Here is a 19144-nt window from a genome sequence, read left to right as displayed (position 1 = left end):
TGTCAGCTGTGTGACTTTGGGTAAGTCATTTAACTTCTCTGTGCCTCAGTTCCCTCATCTGTACAATGGGGATTAAGACTGTGAGCCCCACGTGGGACAACCTGATCACCTTGTATCCCCCCAGCGATTAGAACAGTGCTTTGCACATAGTAAGCACTTAAAAACCATCGTTATTATTATTATTATTATTAAAGTGCAAACCATGTGCAGAGCAATACACTAAGCACAGTACACTTGCTAGACAGGGTTGCTCCCCTCCAGGAGCTTACAGTCCAAAGGGAGAGACATATATAACATTAATTCATTTTAATGTCTAAATGCTGTGGCCCTGAGGTTGGGGTGAATAGCAAGAGCTTAAAGGGTACCGATCCTAGTACATAAGTGATGCAGAAGGGAGGGTGGCTAGGGAAAATGAGGGCTGGGTCAGGGAAGGCCTCTTGGAGGAGATGTGATTTTAGTAGGGCTTGAAAGATGGGGTCTGTCGTATCAAGGGAGAAGGTGGATATGGGCAAGGGACGGTGGCGAGATAGAAGAGATCAAGGTACAGGAACTCACACAAAACTACTCCTTTAACTAAAACCACTCAGAATTGGAAAGGAGCACTGTTGTTTTGACAGGTAACTTTGAAGGTTTAGGTGAATAGTGACTAATAACCAAATGGAAGCTACAACATGTGAGAGGTTACCGACGTAATTATTTTGCTGAGGCAGTGAAAGGAATGATTCCTGCAGTTAAGTCAGAATATTCAACACAGAGCTAATCTTTCTCCTTCTCTGTAGTCTCTCCTTTCCTCCTGCTCTCAGGACATTTCTCCTTGGATAGCCCACCGACACCTCAGAGTTATAATGTTCAAATGAGAACTCGTATTCCCACCCAAACCCTGTCCTCCCCATCACTGTAGACACCACCACCAACCTCCCAGTCTCACAAGCCCTTAACCTTGGTATTATCCTCTACTCATCTCTATCAGTCAGCATCACCAAATCCTATCAGTTCTACCTTCACAACCTCACTAAAATCCATCCTTTCCTTACCATTTATATTACCACATTAATCCAAACACTTATCTATTCCCAAATTGATTACTCTCTCAGCCTCCCTGCTGACCTCCCTGCCTCTCTCCACTTCAGTCCATACTTCACTCTGCTGCCTGGATCACTTTTTCTAAAAGTAATAACAAAAAAGTGCTCAGTCTATTTTTCCCCATTCTAAAGAACCAACAGGGGTTGCCCATTCACCTATGCATCAAAAAGGAACTCCTTACTATAGGCTTTAAAGCACACAATCACCTTGGCCCCCTCCTACCTGACCTTTCTGATTTCCTACCATCACCTAGGCTGCACACTAAGCTCCCCCCAATGCCAAACTGCTTGCTGTACCCTGATCTCATCTATCTGGCCACCAGCTCTAGCCCACAACCTGTCTCTGGCCTAAAACTCCCTCCCCCTTAATAATCCAACTGACAATCACACTCCTAACCTTTAAAGCCTTAATGAAGGCATATCCCCTCCAAGAGGCTTTCTCCAACTAGGCCCTCATTTCCTCTTCTCCCACTTCCTTCTGCGTCACCCTTGCACTTGGATTTGCACCCTTTATTTACCCTTCCCTCAGCCCCACAAGAAGCTGACAGAGTAATCAAACCTTTTTATAGACTCAAAACAGAGGTGCCCGTCATTCCAAATGACCATACTGTGGAAAATCCATTGCACGAAATTGATGAGGTAGCTCCCAAACCCCACCTGACATTACTGTTCAGAGCACAGTACTGCGCGCTTGAGAGTACAATATAACAATAAACACATTCCCTGCCCTATTATTACTACTTTCTCCTCCTCTTTTCAATCCAGCACAGTGTATCCCGACTCCTGCCAAAAACTTTCAGCTGGATCAAGTGTGCTTTCTCCAGCCCTGGGTCCACTATAGTGCAGGTCCCCTCTCACTGTGACTACACCCGGCATGGCGCTCCTCACCATTTCCTCCTTGTAGACCTATCTACCCTTAGCAGCAGTGAGAAAAAAAGACAGAAACAGACTGGGGAAGACGAGCAATTGCGGTGGGTAATATGCTGCCAGGGCCATTGTGTTGCCTTCCCCTTCCCCTTCCTGGCTGGGGCAGCAGAGAAGGGGATGAATTTGGGGTGCAGGGGGCCAGAAAAGCACCTAGAACAGGGGACAAGAGGGAGGTGGGAGAGATTTAAAATATAGTTTTTATATGCCTGCAGTGTCTGACCGCCATGTCAGGGCTGATTCTAAAATAGGATGATAACAATTCCTCCACTTTGCTATAAATTGCTACTGCATCAGCCTCCTCACAGATTTCCTGGCCTCCCATCTCTCCTCTCTCTAGTCCATACTTAATTCTGTTCCTTGGATCCTTTTTCAAAAGCTTCATTCTGTTCACAGCTCCTAACTCTTTGAAAATCTCCAAAGATTGCCCAATCTTCTCTGCATCAAACAGAAACTCTTGGCCATTGATTTTAAGTCAACAAATTGCCTGGAAGCATTGTAGCCTAATGGAAAGAGCACAGGACCAAGAGTCAGGAGACCTGGCTTCTAATCATAGCTCCTCCACTTGCCTTTAGTGACACCTTGGTCAAGTCATTTAACTCCTCAGAAACTCAGTTTCCTCACCTGAAAAATGGGACGAAATTACCTATTCTCCTTACCTTAGATTGTGAGCCCCATATGGGACAGTGACTGTGTCTGATGTGATTGTATTGCTAAGTAAAATGTTTGGCACATAATGTGTTCTTAAATACTACAATTATTATTAATAAAATCTTTCCCATCTTCTCCAACTATATCCCCGTTTGCATTCTTCAATCTGCACTAAGCTATTCACTGTGCCTTGTCCTTGCCTCTTCCACACCTGACGTCTTGTTAATGTTTTCCTTCCTGGAATTCCATCACCCTTTATAGCTGATAAATCACTTCTCTCCCCACCTTTACAAAAAAAAAAAAACATCTCCTCCAGAAGGCCCTCCTCCATTGATTTTTTTTATCTCCCACCTTTAATCCTGCAATTACTATTTCAGCACTCCTGTGCTCCCAACCACTTAAGTATGCACAACTCCCCTCAGCACTTATGACTCTGCCTTTATACACTATTTCTTCCATGAAACTATCTGTAGTTTACTTCAGTATCTGCCAGTCCCACTACATTTTAAAACTCCTTGAGAGCAGGCATCATGTCTACTAATTCTACTGAATACTCCCAAATGTTTAGTACAGTACTCTTCCCACAGACATGCAATAAAAATTATTGATTGAATGAATGAATGTTAGCTTATAGAAAAAACATGCCCCATGACAAAACCATTCTGTCTTTGAGGAATACATCACAGATGCATCTTAGGACAGATCTTCATTACTTTTCCAGTTCTATACTTGGTTTATGCCTTTTTCCCCATTAACTATATTCTGTTTATATTTTGGGTTTAGTATTTTATCTCTCGAGACATACTTCTAGACTGCAAATTCGTTGCAGTCAGGGGAATGTGTCTACCAACTCTGTTGTACTTTATCAAGCACTTAGTACAGTGCTCTGCACACAGTAAGCGCTCAATAAATACGATTGATTGATTAATATGAATACTACAATTTCATGTAAAAAATGAGACCTATCCAAGACATGTTTCTTTGGCCACTTATGTGTTGAATCTATAAAATGCCAACCTACTCACTGTACCTTGATCTCATCTATCTCACCACTGATCTCTTGCCCATATTCTGCCTCCGGTCTGGAATGCTCTCCCTCTTCATATCTGATGGACACTTACTCTTCCCTCTTTCAAAGCCTCACTGAAGGCACATCCCTTCCAAGAGGGCTTCCCTAACTAAACTCTCCTTTCCTCTCCTCCTCTCCTCCCACTCCCACATGGTCGAGAAGTTAGTGGTGAGATAGATGAGATTGAGGCAGAGTGATCAGGCTGGCACTAGAGGAGTGTAGTGTGCAGGCTGGGCTGTAGTAGGATGTTGTTAAAATCCACCCTTCCTTCTCCAAACTACTACCACATTAAATCAAATAATTTATCCTATTCTGCCTTGGTTACTGTATCGGCCTCCTTGCTGAACCTCCCAGCCTCCCGTCTCTCCCTACTCCAGCCCATATTTCACTCTGCTGCTCAGATCATCTTTCTACAAAAACACAGACGTGTTTCCCCACTCCTCAAGAAATTCCAGTTGTTACCCATCCACCTCCACATTAAAAAAAAACCCTCCTCAACATTGGCTTTAAAGCACTCACTCAATCACCTTGTCCCTCCTACTCCTCCTTGCTACTCTCCTACTACAACCCTCCTAGACTGTGAGCCCATTGTTGGGTAGGGACCTTCTCTATATGTTACTGATTTGTACTTCCCAAGTGCTTAGTGCAGTGCTCTCCACACAGTAAGCATTCAATAACTATGATTGAGTGAATAAATGAATGAATGAACCCAGCCCCCACACTTCACTCCTCTAATGCTATCCTTCTCACTGTTACTCAGTTTCATCCACCTCTCCACCAACCTCTCTCCCAGTTCTGGCTTCTGGCCCGTAACACACACCCCCTCCTCACATCCAACAAACTCTCCCCCACTTCAAAGCCTTACTGAAGGCACATATCCTCCAAGAAGCCTTCCCTAAGCCCTCCTTTCCTCTTCTCCCAATCCCTTCTGCATTGCCCGACTTGCTCACTTTATTCATCTCCCCCTCCCAGCCCCACAGAACTCATTAAAATAAATTATAGCTATGTACACGTCTATCTCCCACTCTAGACTTAAGCTTATTATGGGCAAAGAATGTGTCTATTATTATATTGTACTCTCTCAAGTGCTTTAAACAGTGCTCTGCACACAGTAAGCTTTCAATAAATATGACTGAATGAGAGGAAAGCAGTGAGGTAAGGTAGGAGGGGGCAAGGTGACTGACTGTTCTAACAATATGTTAATTTTCTTAGATCTAGAGCTTCTCCACCGAGTACACTAGCCCAAATCCTGTTTCAGCTTGTAAAAGATGTATATAAATATCCAGAAATGAAGGTTGCTTCTTATCCATATTTCTTCATTTAGCTCAGGCTATGAGCACAATTGGGAGTGAGAATGATTCACTCACATAAATTCTCAATTAACTCTGGGCAAACTCCTTCATAAAGGGTTTCTCCACCATCTTCAAAGTACTCCTACCACTGGAGACAGGGAGTAATTTGTTCCACAAACTCCCCCTACATTTTCCTGCCCATGCTAATCTCCCTGCCTTCCAGGAACCCCCTCCTCAAAACACCCATCCTATTCAAAAACATATCCAAGTGCCAAAGCAGGAAATAAGATGCCTGGAGATTGCCCATACTGTTTGAACAAATCACTTTGGGACCTACAAACAACCGGCAGCCCCATTCACCTAGAAGTCAAGTAGGATCTGATGAAAATAGATACAGTTCAACTGTTTTGACAATTTAAAGCCCTCCTTTCCCCTTCTGTCATCTGTGCTTTCGGATCTGTACCCTTTGGGCACTTAGTATTCAACCCACCCTCAGCCCCACATCACTTATGTACATATTCATAATTTATTTTTTATTAATGTTTGTCTCCCCATCTAGACCATAAGCTTGTTGTGGGCAGGGGACATGTCTGCCAACTGTTATAGTGTACACTCCCAAATGCTTAGCATGGTGCTCTGCACACAGCAATAGCTCAGTAAATATCATTTATTGATTGGTTGGTGAGGAACTTCACAACAGGTACAGAAATCCACCTCACTTTCTTCAGGCACTGTGGGGATTTAGGAATGGAGAGTGGTTCTTCGGATGATCCGACATGGTCAATTATTCATGCAAAGATTTTACATTAAGCAAAAACTCTTTTCTTATTATCCATTGGCTATCCATCAGTTTTCCCCAGTTTGTGTATCAGTTCTGTTTCCCCCCTCCTTTCCAGCTCTCATGGTCTCAACATAATACAAAGGTACATCACAAATACCAGTAGTTGACTGATAACATCGCCAAGATCCGCCCTTTCTTCTCCATCCACACTGCTATCACATTAGTACAATCACTCATCATAACCCGACTGGATTACTGCATCACCATCCTTTCTGATGTCCCAATCTCCTGTCTCTCCCTGCTTCAATACATACTTTGCTCTGCTGCCCGGATAATCTTTCTACAGAAATGTTCTGGGCATGTCACCACCCCCTCCTCAAAAATCTCCAGTGGTTGCCTATCAACCTCTATTTCAAGCAAAAACTCCTCACTATTGGCTTCAAAACTCTCCATCACCTTGCCCCTTTTTACCTCACCTCCCTTCTCTCCTTTTACATCCCAGCCTGCACACTCCCCTCCTCTGGTTCTAACCTTCTCACAGTGCCTCCTTCTCACCTGTCCCGCTGTGCCCTCCCTCCTCAAATGCGTCAAACTAGCACACTTCCCCACTTCAAAGCCCTACTGAAAGCTCACCTCCTCCAGGAGGCCTTCCCAGACTAAGCCCCCCTTTTCCTCTGCTCCCTCTTCCCTCCCCATCACCCCAACTCACTCCCTTTGCTCTACCTCCCTCCCTACTCCAAAGCACTAGTGTAAATATGTACATATTTAATTATAATTCTATTTATTTTTGTGATATGAATATACCTATAATTTTATTTATTTATAATGATGCTACTGATGCCTATTTACTAGTTTTGATGTCTGTCCCCCCGTTTCTAGACTGCGAGCCCATTGTGGGTAGGGGTTGTCTCTATCGGTTGCTGAATTGCACTTCCCAAGCACTTAGTACAATGCTCTGCACACAGTGAGTGTTCAATAAATACGATTGAATGAATGAATGATAAAGGTAACATTTCTCCCAGGAGGCCAATTAAGACTTTATGTTTTAGGCCTAGGCACTTTTGTCCTACAGATTTAATTTGGCCAAATCTGTAGGGCAAAAAAAGTTTGAATAAATCCTAAACAATTTAAGTCTGTAAAACTTGTTTGCTTCTCTGATTCATATTTTGGGATACAGCAGGCATTTGTTCCAGAGTATGGAAGCTGAGCATTAATGCCCCCTATTGAACAGTTAAGACTCACAAAACCTACTTAGGTTGATGATGCTAGAAGATTTATTTTCAGCCTAGTTTTCATTCAGTTGTATTTATTGAGCACTTTCTGTGTGCAAAGCACTATACTAAGCACTTGGGAGAGTACAATATAACAATAAACAGTCACATTTCCTGCTCACAACAAGTTTACTGTCTGGAGGAGTTAACTCATGAAAGACTGAGCTTTGAGAAATGTGTCCTTGAGGATGGTAGTCATCCAAGTCCCTGCACTAGAATTAAAACAGGAACTGAGGTTTGATAGGTTGGTACTGATTCCTACTTTAAAAAAAAAAATAATGAAGAGGAGCACATTCTCCATCAGAAAATTTGCCCTGATGTTAAGACTTTCAATGTTTCGGTTGAAACAATAATAGCCTTTTAAAAGTTTTTAGTTTATAACTATGTACGCTGAAAATACAGAAAATTGTTTTAGGAGTGGAAAGAAATAATGTTTGCCACAGTGCTCTAATCAATTAAACTTCCAATAGTTGCCCATCCACCTCTGCATCAAATAAAAAATCCTTATCAGCTTTAAAGGCACTCGATCAGCTAGTCTCTTTCTACTTTACTAGTCTCCTACTACATCCCAGTCCAAACACTTCCCTTCTCCAACGCCTACTACTCATTGTATCTCACCAACCCTTCGCCCACATCCTCCCTCTGGCTTGGAACTACCTCCCCATTTGAGGAGCAGCATGACCTAGTGGAAAGATCATGGGTGTGTGAGTCAAAGGGCCTGGGATCTAATCAATAAACTGTATTTATTGAGCGCATACTGTGTGCAGAGCACTGTACTAAGTGCTTACTGCACTAATCCTGACTCTTCCAGGGGCTGCTGTATGACCTCGCACAAGTAACTTAATTTATTTGTGCCTTAGTTACCGCATCTGTAAAATGGGGATTCAATACCTGTTCCCCACTCCTACTTAGATTGTGAGCCCTGTGTGGGACAGAGACTGTATCTGACCTGATTATCTCACATCTTCCCCATCTTTTAGAATAGTGCTTAAATTGTTAAAAACATCACAATTATTATTCATATCTGTCAGACCACCACTTTCCCCATCTGCAGTTGGATTCGTAACCTTGGGGCAATCAATATTTGCTCCGCCCTCAACCCCACAGCATTTAGTATATATTATTAAATTATTTAAATTAATGTCTTTCTCCTCCTCACTGTAAACTCCTTGTGGGCAGGGAATGTGTCTGCTAACTCTGTTGTACTGCACCCTCCCAAAAGCTTAATACATTGCTCTGCACATAGTAAGCACTCAAATACCACTGATCGAAGGATTCAAAGCCCTAGTCATATCTTCAGGAGGGCTTTCCCAATTAAGCCTTCATTTTTCCAACTTGCCCTACCTCCTGCATCACCTATGTACTTAGACCTATTTCCCTTAAGTACTTCATATTCACCCCTCCTCCAGCAATTATGCACATATCCTTATATTCTCCATTTTCCCTATCTGTAATAAATCATATTTGAGCGCTTACTGTGTGCAGATCACTGTTCTAAGTGCTTGAGAGAGTACAATATAACAGAGTCGGTAGACATGTTCCTTGCCCACAATGCACTTACAGTACAGAAGGGGAAATCTTGTTTTTTTATAGCACTTTAATTCCCAAGGCACTCTTACATTAATTCGTTCATTTCAGCCCTCACAACAGTCTTATGAGGTAGGGAGAGAAGGCAGACAGTATTATCCCCATTTTACAGATGAGGAAACTGAGGTACAGAGAAGTTAAGGGACTCATTCACAGTCACACGGCAACTTAGCGGCACATCTGGGATTGGAACCTGGGTCCTCCAGCTCCTAGACTGGCATTATGCCACTTGGCCACATCTCTGTATGTATATGTTTGTACATATTTATTACTCTATTTATTTTACTTGTACATATCTACTCTATTTTATTTTGTTAGTATGTTTGGTTTTGTCTCCCCCTTTTAGACTGTGAGCCCACTGTTGGGTAGGGACTGTCTCTATATGTTGCAAATTTGTACTTCCCAAGTGCTTAGTACAGTGCTCTGCACACAGTAAGCGCTCAATAAATACGACTGATGATGATGATCTCTTCCCCTACTGAATCCATAAAGGATTTTCCTGTCTGTCTTCCTCTCTAGACTGTAAGCTCTTTGAAGAATTGTGTCTACCAATTCTATTGTAATTGTATTCTCCCAAACCCACGGCACAATGATCTACACAAGGTAAACACTCCACAAATACCACTGATTGATAAGTGCTTTACAAGAACCACAGTAGTGATAGTATTAAAACGCAAAATGTTTTGGTCTTCATGCTTTTGAAATATCCACTCTACCATCACAGAAATATAGTTTTTAGTAACAGAAACACTTGGGCCTGTTATCTGAAGTCATGGGTGAGGAGGTATGAGCCCCCTTGAATAGCTCTCACTACTCTCATCCCTCTCCTCTTCAGGAGCACTCCCCAGTAGTCTTTCTCCTGTTATTCCCATGCCTCAGTCCCTACATCAAACAAGACCCTGAGAGTCATTTGATTAATAGTAGAAGGATCAAACCACCTGCTAATGTCAGAATTATGGTTTACAAAAGTATGGTAAAACTTGAAAGTGCCTTAAATGGAAGAGCAAAGTGGATGTTACTTCATAATGATAACTGAGGCAGAAAAAAGGTTATTTGGCTTGTCTTATAGGACACAATGGGTTGGTGGTGATTCCAGGAATATACCTATAACTATTAATTCCCAGGGCCATGTTGTAACTATTAAATCACCCAGAATGACTAGGAAGAGATAAAATACATATGAATTAATGATAGTCAAAGCTAGTGTGCTCAGGTGAAGCCCTCAGGGACCATTAGCCATGTTGAAAAATCAACAGTGAGTATAAGCAGAGTAAGCCAGGACAAAGGCCTAGCTACATATTAGCCTACGATTTTATCTTAACTAATGTTGTGTTTGGAGTATTTACTTATTCACTGTTTTTTTAAGCCACAATTGCTTAAAAGCCTCTGGGCACTGGAACACAATTTAAATAAAAATGCACATTTAAATACATTCCAGCAGTCAATAATCAACATGCTCCATTAAAAAAAAATAGTAATGTATCCAAGAGGTTCCTATAAAATAAAAATTTAAACAAAAAAAAGGACAGGTTGGAAATATGCCCACCAGTTTTGTAAGAAGGTGAAAATATCAACAGAATGTTTGCTAAAAATACATGGTCAAGGAAACAAAGGAAAAACTGGAATTAAAGAGCTATTCATTGTGCTTCCTAGAAAACCCTAACACCCCCACTCTCTTCCCTCAAAATCTCATCTACTGATTTTTATTAGAGGGCAGATGCAGTGGTCAAAGTCACATGAAACTGTTTGGAAAAAAAATACTACAGAAATTAAACTTTCTTAATGCTGAAAACATTTACAGCCTTGTGTCGCGAACAAAAGGAGGATTTTTGGTGCAAGTCATCAAGGAATGGTTGAAATGCTAGCACTAGTTCCTAGAGATTTTTTTTTTTCTGTGCAATTCCATTCTCAAATGTGACTACTGATTGGCCTAGTCATCTCCTCGGTTGACAGACGCTGTCTGGAGTTGCCAAACCATCTACCAATCAGTGGAATTTATTGAACACTTACTGTGTTTAGAGCACTGTATTAAGCACAATACAACTGGTAAGCATGATTCCTGTCCACAAGAGCCTTCCAATCTAGGGCCAGGGGAGATAAACATAATATAAATTACAGATAAGGGAAGCAACAGAGCATAAGTACATAAGTTCTCTGGGGGTGGGTAGTATCAAAGCGTTTGGGAACTTGAATACAAGTGCATAGGTGACAGGAGGAAGAACAGGTTGGAGGAGTGAGTGGTTAGTCAGAGAAAGCTTCCTGGAGGAGATACGATTGTAGTAGGTCATTGAAGATGGGGAAAATGGAGGTCTGTTGAATATGAAGTGGGGAGGGAGTTCCAGAAAGGAGAGAGGGAGTGAGTAGGGGGTCAATGGTGAGAGAGAAATGAGATTTAGATATAATTAAGTAGGTGGCATTAAAGAATTGAAGTGCAAGGGCTGGGCTGAAGTGAGAAAGAGAGAGAGAGAGAGAGAGAGAGAGAGAGAGAGAGAGAGAAAGAGAGAGAGAGAGAGAGAGAGATAAGGAAAGGTAGAAGGAAGAGAGCTGATTGAGAAGTTTCTGTTTGATGTGGATTGGTGTTTTAATAATAATAATAATAATAATAATTGTGGTATTTGTTAAGCACTTACTATGTTCCAGACACTGTACTAACCGCTGGGGTAGATACAAAGTAACTGGGTCAGACACAGTCCCTGTCCCACACTGGGCTCACAGTCTTAATCCCCATTTTACCGATGAGGGAACTGAGGCCCAGAGAAGTGAAGTGACTTGCCCAGGGTGACACAATAGACAAGTGGTGGATCCAGGATTAGAACCCAGGTCCTTCTGACTCCAAGCCCGTGCTCTATCCACTAGGCCACGCTGCTTCTCTAGACTTTTGGTCTCTGTAATAGCCTCCTCTTGATAACAACTGAAACCTTTGCTTTGTTAAAACAGCCCTTGCCAGGAGAAGGATCAAAATAGTAGCTTCAGCTGTAGACACCTTTCCCATTTTGCCTAATCAAATTTTAGTTAGGCAGCTAGGCACAAAGGTCTCCTCCATCCTCAATTGTCCTCCAGGCCCCAGGCCCAACAAAGTCTGAAATGCAGCCTGTCGGTGAGATGGGCACTTGTGGGACTGATACTATTATGATTCAGTATCGGAGATGGTTTTGGTAGGAATCAACTCAGAGTCAGAGTTTGAAAACAGCATCTTTCAATGCCACCCCCTCCTGGGATGGCTCCAACATGCCAGGGAGATTCTGCCTGTGAAGAGAACCCTGTTCTCTAGTTAGTTTTTGGCTTATACTCTCTACCTGCTCAAATGCGGCAGTCCCCTGTCTCAGTTCCATCCCTTCATCCCCTCAGGATTCTCCCTGCTTTTCTACCCATTATTCCGCAGTATTTATTAAGCCCTTGATGTGTGTAAGGGACTGTACTAAGTGCTGGGAAAAAATAAACAGGTGGCAATTTGATACGATCCCTGTCCCTCGAGGGGCTCAAATCTACAAAAGGGGCTCACGATCTCTGCTCAGTCTTGCAAGAGCTATTAATTATTGATAGCGGGATAATAATTAGTTTTTGCCCCATCAATATGGTCAGAGCTGTAGTGTCCATGGTTACAGCAATTACTAGTATGTGGCTGTAACAATGCGTCTTCTGCCTTCAGGAAGAAAATCTGCGCTAATCTTGTTTCGTTCCAAGTTCACAGTGGTCAATCCTAATCTCTGGTTTCAAGACAAAACAAATTTTTCCAAATAAAAATCTTTTTTCAAGAGCGCTTTTGCCCCACACAGACATGACCACTGGAGCTCTGTAGGCTACATCCTGCAAAGGTGACCCTTTCTACACAATAAGCCCTTTTTGGCTGTAAGAGTTGAAATCAATTGTATTGAGCGCTTACTGTGTGCAGAACACTGTGCTAAGCCCTCCGGAGAGTACAATATAACATAGTTGGTAAACACGTTTCCTGACCACAACGAGTTGAAAGAGTATTCCATCAAAACATGATAGGACGTTGATTCTGGGGCCACTGGTATTCCTTCGGAAATGGATTTCCCTCTAATTTTTGAATAACTCCACTTTTTATTCTCCCTGCTGCTCTGCTCCATAGGGTAGGTTATAGCCTTTACAAACCACTAGGTTATAGCCTTTACAAACCACTATTGCCAATGATAGGCATCTCTAAGGACACTTCAGTGTGATACTATGATGTTCTGGTCACGCTCTTCCCGCCATCACTGTCAATTGCCATGGCACGTAAGTCTCAAAACAGAATGAACGTCAACAGTGGCTTACTAAAGCTGCAATCTTCATTACCTATGCTCGTGTCCATTACCCATAAGAGCTAAAATACCTGATTCCAGGTTAGGTTTGAAAATTCCTCAAAATTATATTGACTACAAGCTCCTTGTGTGCAGGTATATCATGTCTGCCAACTCTATTGTAGTGTACTCTCCCCCTTGCTTAGAACAGCGCTGCTTAGTACAGTACTATGTACACAGTAAGCACTCAGTAAATATCATTGACTGAAAGGCATCTGAATGGAGACTGACCTGAGCAATCAAACTACGGCAAAAAAATGCTATCACCAACGTCACTTATAGCCTCTGATTGGAATAAAATTAATATCGAGATGCTAAAAAAATAAGTACCAATGTCTATGTAAAAACTTGATGGGGTGAAATGCTTTCCAATTAATCATCTAGGAGGTTATTTACAGAAATTCACTATGTTTTCTAGTACTTTATTTATTTGTATATTTTCAAAACCCCATAAATAATGGACTTGTTTAGGGTACTGATGTATTAGTCGTTAATCTGCTTCAGCAAGTTTTCTTTATGGTTCATATTATGCTGTTATTTTCTAAATCCTTTCCATTCAAGTTCCGACTGCTGCTGAACTGAATAGCATACATAACTCACAATCTATCATCCACATTCCCTTTGCATTAGGTGTAACGCTGGCATGAAAATCAGAGCCCCAGCTCCAATTTTTCCAGCTGTCTCTGTCTCCCTGTGATCTTTTGGTACGAATTTTCAAGCATGTCTTTGAAAATGCAGGCTTACACCCCTTCCCTGATTGTGCTTAGGTCTGCTGCCAGCTCAAGACATGAATTAATCCAAACAGGATCACAGACTTTTCTGAACATAAGTCATTTAAGTGTGTTTAGTGGCATATAGGCGCATTAAGAAGGCAGAACGCCATGCCTGCTTTGTGTACCGTTTAGATCGGTTTTGATTTTACTCAGAGTCAAGAACAAAGCAAAGCAACCTTCTCAAATGCAGCCTGTATGGAGCAACTTTTAACGACTTCACAGGCTGCTAACGTCCTGATGATCTGATCATTCTTCTTCAGCCTTCTCTTCTGCGATGCTTTATGTTTATACCTAGTAGTAAATGTTCTATTTCGGTTCCTTTATGTTGTCCTCAGTCCTTGAGTTCTGGACAGGGATTGACTTTGGTTGCTGCAAAGTGTGTTGGAGTTATATGTAGATAGGTTTTTTAAATATGCCAACAACAAGACATGGCATTCACTGTGCCAATTCCAGCCCTTAAGTCGGAATACTTTTGAGGAGACATGATGTCATTGTCTACTTAGAGATAAACGGAGAAAAGTATGATGGTAGAAGAACCAGGAGTAGTTTCAGAAGTTTAACCACATACATTGTGTTCTCAACATTTTTTTTTTGCTCCCTCTCATGCATATAGCTTGTATTTCTGTTTCATTATTTTCAAGCACTGTTTGATAACAGATTTAACAGTTTCTCCTATAGTTCACTGCTTCAGCTTTCATCAGATTATCTTTCTAGTTACACTAGACACTTTCATCATCAATTTCCATATGCCTCCAAGACATGCAGGAGCCAGTTTGCCAACACTGCTCCAGAAGCTAGATAACTAAGTAGAATGGTTCTAACCTGGGAAGCTCAGAACACACCAGACTAGCTCTTCCCCTGTCTTCCCTGCCCTCAACCTACACACAGTTTATTCTGTTAAATTCTATCCTGTCTCTGTGCTAAATGCAGATAATTGCCAAAGAATATTCATTTTAATGTTCAGTATAACTTTTAAGTTTTAACCCAAGATTTGAACAGCAGCCAAGTATTGTACCAGGCTCTCTAACCCAGATGGTAAGGAAAGCAAGATATCCAGGTTTTCAGGATGTAATTTTAAACACACACACACATTTTCAGATTCTACAAATTAAAATGTCCACTTGGCTTTCCCAGATATCCCACACCTGAACTCTTTTGCCACAGATTTGGTGCTGTGAAAACAGCTGCGCTGTGTTTTCTGGATAATACTGAAGCATGAAAATGTGCAATGCACCGAATACAGTGACAGGATTATATTTTTTCTCTTGATAACTGAGTTTAAATGTCAATTAGTCACACACTGCACATCAACTTCCAACTCAGTCATTTTATTGATGAAGTTTAGCAACATCGATGGCCAAAACTGAATTTTCTTTCCATTATCATTTAGAACCTTGCCCTGGGATAAAATGAGGACTGAAGCCAGTGCTATAACTGACTGTTTTGAAAGCCAGAATTTAAGATCTTCAGTTATGAAATCTAATCGTTTTTAGCATTAAATCCAAAAACATTCCCTCAAAAAAGTCAAAGTCCTTTATATTTGTTTAGAAAGCCAGAATTTAAGATCTTCAATTATGAAATCTAATCGTTTTTAGCATTAAATCCAAAAACATTCCCTCACAAAAGTCAGTCCTTTATATTTGTTCAAATATTCTAGAATCAACGGCAGAATATTGTTGAATATTCCAAATTTATTTTCAGATTCGCTTTGAATGGAAGTTCTTTCTATGAAGCCTGAAAACTTGATAGAATTTTTTTTGTAGAACAGAGTTGATTTTATAGGTTTTGTACATTTTATTTTCATTTGCTACCCATAACAACGTGCTATTTATTCATGGCCTGGAATTCTTTGACACTTTTTTATAGAGAGTGGCCACTGGGGAGAAACTCCCCAAAATCCAGAGCAAGTGATGGCATCTGTGAAATATTAAAGTATAAAACATATTTTGGAATATATAATTTCTACTGTGAGAGATAAAACAAAAAGCTTCTCCAGCATTCCCAGACTGCTTGTTTCTAAAACATTGAGATGATTTTGTTTTTCCTTGATATGTGCTGAGGAATCCAAGGACTGGGGCCTATTCCCTATTTTGGGGGTTTGACTTTTACTCATTTGAAAAGGGGGGTTCTTAAGGCAAAGGAGGATACGACTCCAAAGGGCAGGTTCCCTTTACACTTCTGTCGGCCAGGTCTTGTGAGATGCCATTTCCTTTTTGCTCTATGACAGATTCTTTCTCCCTCTATTTGCACCCTTCCAGCTAATGCTTTCCTCTAAAGTCTCTGTGTGCCATCTTTTAAAGTATTAAACATTAGAATTACCATAAAAGTAGATTTGAAATTCCCTTCATTCCCATTCAAATTGCAACTTTCCTTGTACTTCAAAACTGATTTCTTGTCATTTAGAATTGAATCTTTGACATGTATTCTATAAATCCATTACACCTTGCTATTTTGCCAATTGTGTCATGAGGCCAGAAGAAACTAGAAGTCTAAATGTGACTTTGGCAGTTCAGGAAAATCCCTAATGACCCTACTCAGTTTGAGAAAGTGGATTACTTTGGTTTTTGTCACAAAGGAAAAGTTCTCCTTGATCATGACTAAGGACACCCACCTGCTGCATAGTGTCATTTCTTGACACAAAACCATGGTTCCCAACACTTTACTGTACTAAGGGCTAGGGTAGGTCCAACCTCTTCAGGTTGGACATGGTGCATGTCCCATGTGGGGCTCACAATACTAATCCCCATTTTACAGATGAGGTAACAAGCACAGAGAAGTTAAGTGATTTGCCCAAAGGCACACAGCAGATGAGTGGCAGCGCTGAGATTAGGACCTAGGTCCTCTGATTCTCAAGCCCATGATTTTTGCATTGGGCCATAATTCTTCTCTTTGACTATACAGTTATTTATTTAGGATGATGCCATCAAATAAGAATGTTAATGAAAATTGAAAATGCACCACTCTGGGCATCTTTAAGTAAATCCATCCTGTTCACTGACTGGATTGCTATTGCATGGGTGATTATGAGAAAGCTTGGGAAAATGTTTTTGTAACTGATGGCAGAACTGGATTTAAACTCAAGGGTTCTGAGATAATGCCTGAGGCTATAACACAAAGTTTCAAGCTTTTCTTAGTGTTTCTTTAAAAAAAAAAAGTACTTCTTGGTTCAAAAGCAATAGTAGTGATAGTATTTTATTAGGCACTTAGTGCATGCACAGCAGTGTACTAAGTGGTGGTGGATAATACACAGATGAGAATTTGATAGGGTTCCTGTAAATATTTTAATTACACAATGTTGTTTTAGTCATGTACTAAGTTAGGCATTAGTTAAACCTATTTCTGAATTTCTAGGTATCTTTAAGAAAAAGGGATTTTTCAAATCATTTAATGTCACACAAGTTTCTTCCTAGGACTTAGTTTTTTCCCCTATAAAGACTCACAGGGATGGAACGAGGCAGCATGGCCTAAAGAATAGAGCACAGGCCTAGAAGTCAAAAGGACCTGAGTTCTAAATCCTGGCTCCGCCACTTGTCTGCTGTATGACCTTGGGCAGTCACTTTCCTTCTCTGTGCCTCAGTTACCTCATTTGTAAATTGGGGATTAACAATGTGAGCCCTAAGTGGGACAGGGACTATGTCCAACCACGGTAACTTGTGTCTACTCCAGTGGCACACAGTAAGCATTTAATACAAAAAAAAAAATTATCCTCACTTCTGTTTATTAATGCTGAATAAATGTTTCTCACATCAGGTGACCCAACACCTAATCTAGGGAAAAATAAGTAGGAGGGTTTTGTCATTTTTTTATAATGAGCTACTCTGCTACCAACAATGCTGTTTTCAGTCTATCAGCTCCAGTTTCTGAGTCAAGCATTACTGTAATGTTCTCCCTGCAGTCTCACAAATACACTCAAACCTGTACAACAGCTCAGACATCCTTATTTTTTGGGGTGGGAGGATTGGATCAGTAAGCTAACCCTTCATATTTTTAAAAATGATTCATTTTTGTATAATTGGGGTGGCTGCCTATTTTTAATTTTTTTTCCAGATGTGATTGGAAGATTTTTAAAAAAGAGGATTTCCTCTAAAGAGCTAAAATAAAAACCTTTCTACTCCTTAGCTTATGCAAACAATACTTTTCTCCATTACCATTTGTCAAGAGCAACAAAGGAAACTTTAAAATTAGACAATGTTACAGAGAGGGAATAGTTAGCTGTTATCCTGTGACAGTATTCTTCTACCTCTGGAACACAATAATACAAAAGATCTAAAGCATTTTTGCTCTAGGAGCTTATTTGGCTATATTTTTATATCATTACTTTGCATCCTTTCCCAATTTGGGCCCCTGATTGTGTTGCATATAACCCTTAATTTATTAATATTCGAAGGAGGAACCAAGAAAGAGACAGAAAGCAGTCTGTGGTTAGAGTTCAATTCTGCAGGTATGGTCATTTCAGTGGAAACTTTGCCCCAATAAGAACGGCAGACCTGGCCCAATTCTGAACAGACGTATGCTACAGTAGAACACAGAAAACTCATTTTGGGGAAAAAAAACTAAAAGGACAAAATATGTGATAAAGAACTTGACAGAAAACATCCTTGATGTCTCACACTTCCATTGCTCTGGCACAAAATTTGATTGTCATGAGAAAACTTAAGGATTCAATTATGTTCTTCCTCCATTGAATTTATTAGTGAAGGTGGTTTTGCTATCATTCTCCAGAAGATGAAGTCAGAGTGAGATAACCAGTCTACTTTTTTCTTTTCATAAATTACACTTGCTACTGAAACACTTGGCTTCACCTCAAAAAATCGCACTTGTAGCATTTAGAACAAATGTATTTTTCATATTTAATAATGAAATCAAGTCAATCCAGAAAAAAATTGCAACAAACTTACCCCTTACGACAGACACAATTAAACTGGAAACTAGACAATAGGATCTTAACTTATCCACTGTAATGTATATTTCAATTATATAAAAATGGGGGAAATCTCTCACTCTATGCATGATTGTCTAGTGTCTCAAAGTGTCACTTAACTGCTTAAAGTATTTTAGGACATTTAGAAGAAATTACCCTTGCCATATTTCTAATTATGCTTATACCTCCAGAGATACTTGTAAAAACTCATCCCCACAGAGAAAAATAAACACTGTAGCACTCCAAAACTTTATCTTATAGTTTACCTTAACTAGGAAAAGTTTGCCAGAGGAAAATAAAATAACAGTATCTTACCTAGTTCTACTGCCATCCTGACTCGTGCCAGCCGAGGAAATCAGCACCTTCTAACCTAAAAGCAAAAAGTTGAAGATTCAGAGACTCTGACCTTCTACTTCAGATAAAATTTTCAGGTCCTTATGTTCAGGGGCACGGAGCAATACAGTACCTGAACTACGGCTAGTTAGTGCT

This window comes from Tachyglossus aculeatus, chromosome 22, assembly GCF_015852505.1.
Source record: "Tachyglossus aculeatus isolate mTacAcu1 chromosome 22, mTacAcu1.pri, whole genome shotgun sequence".
Lineage (NCBI taxonomy): Eukaryota > Metazoa > Chordata > Mammalia > Monotremata > Tachyglossidae > Tachyglossus > Tachyglossus aculeatus.
The sequence above is the reverse complement of the archived record's forward strand: the minus strand, read 5'-3'. Positions refer to the sequence as shown.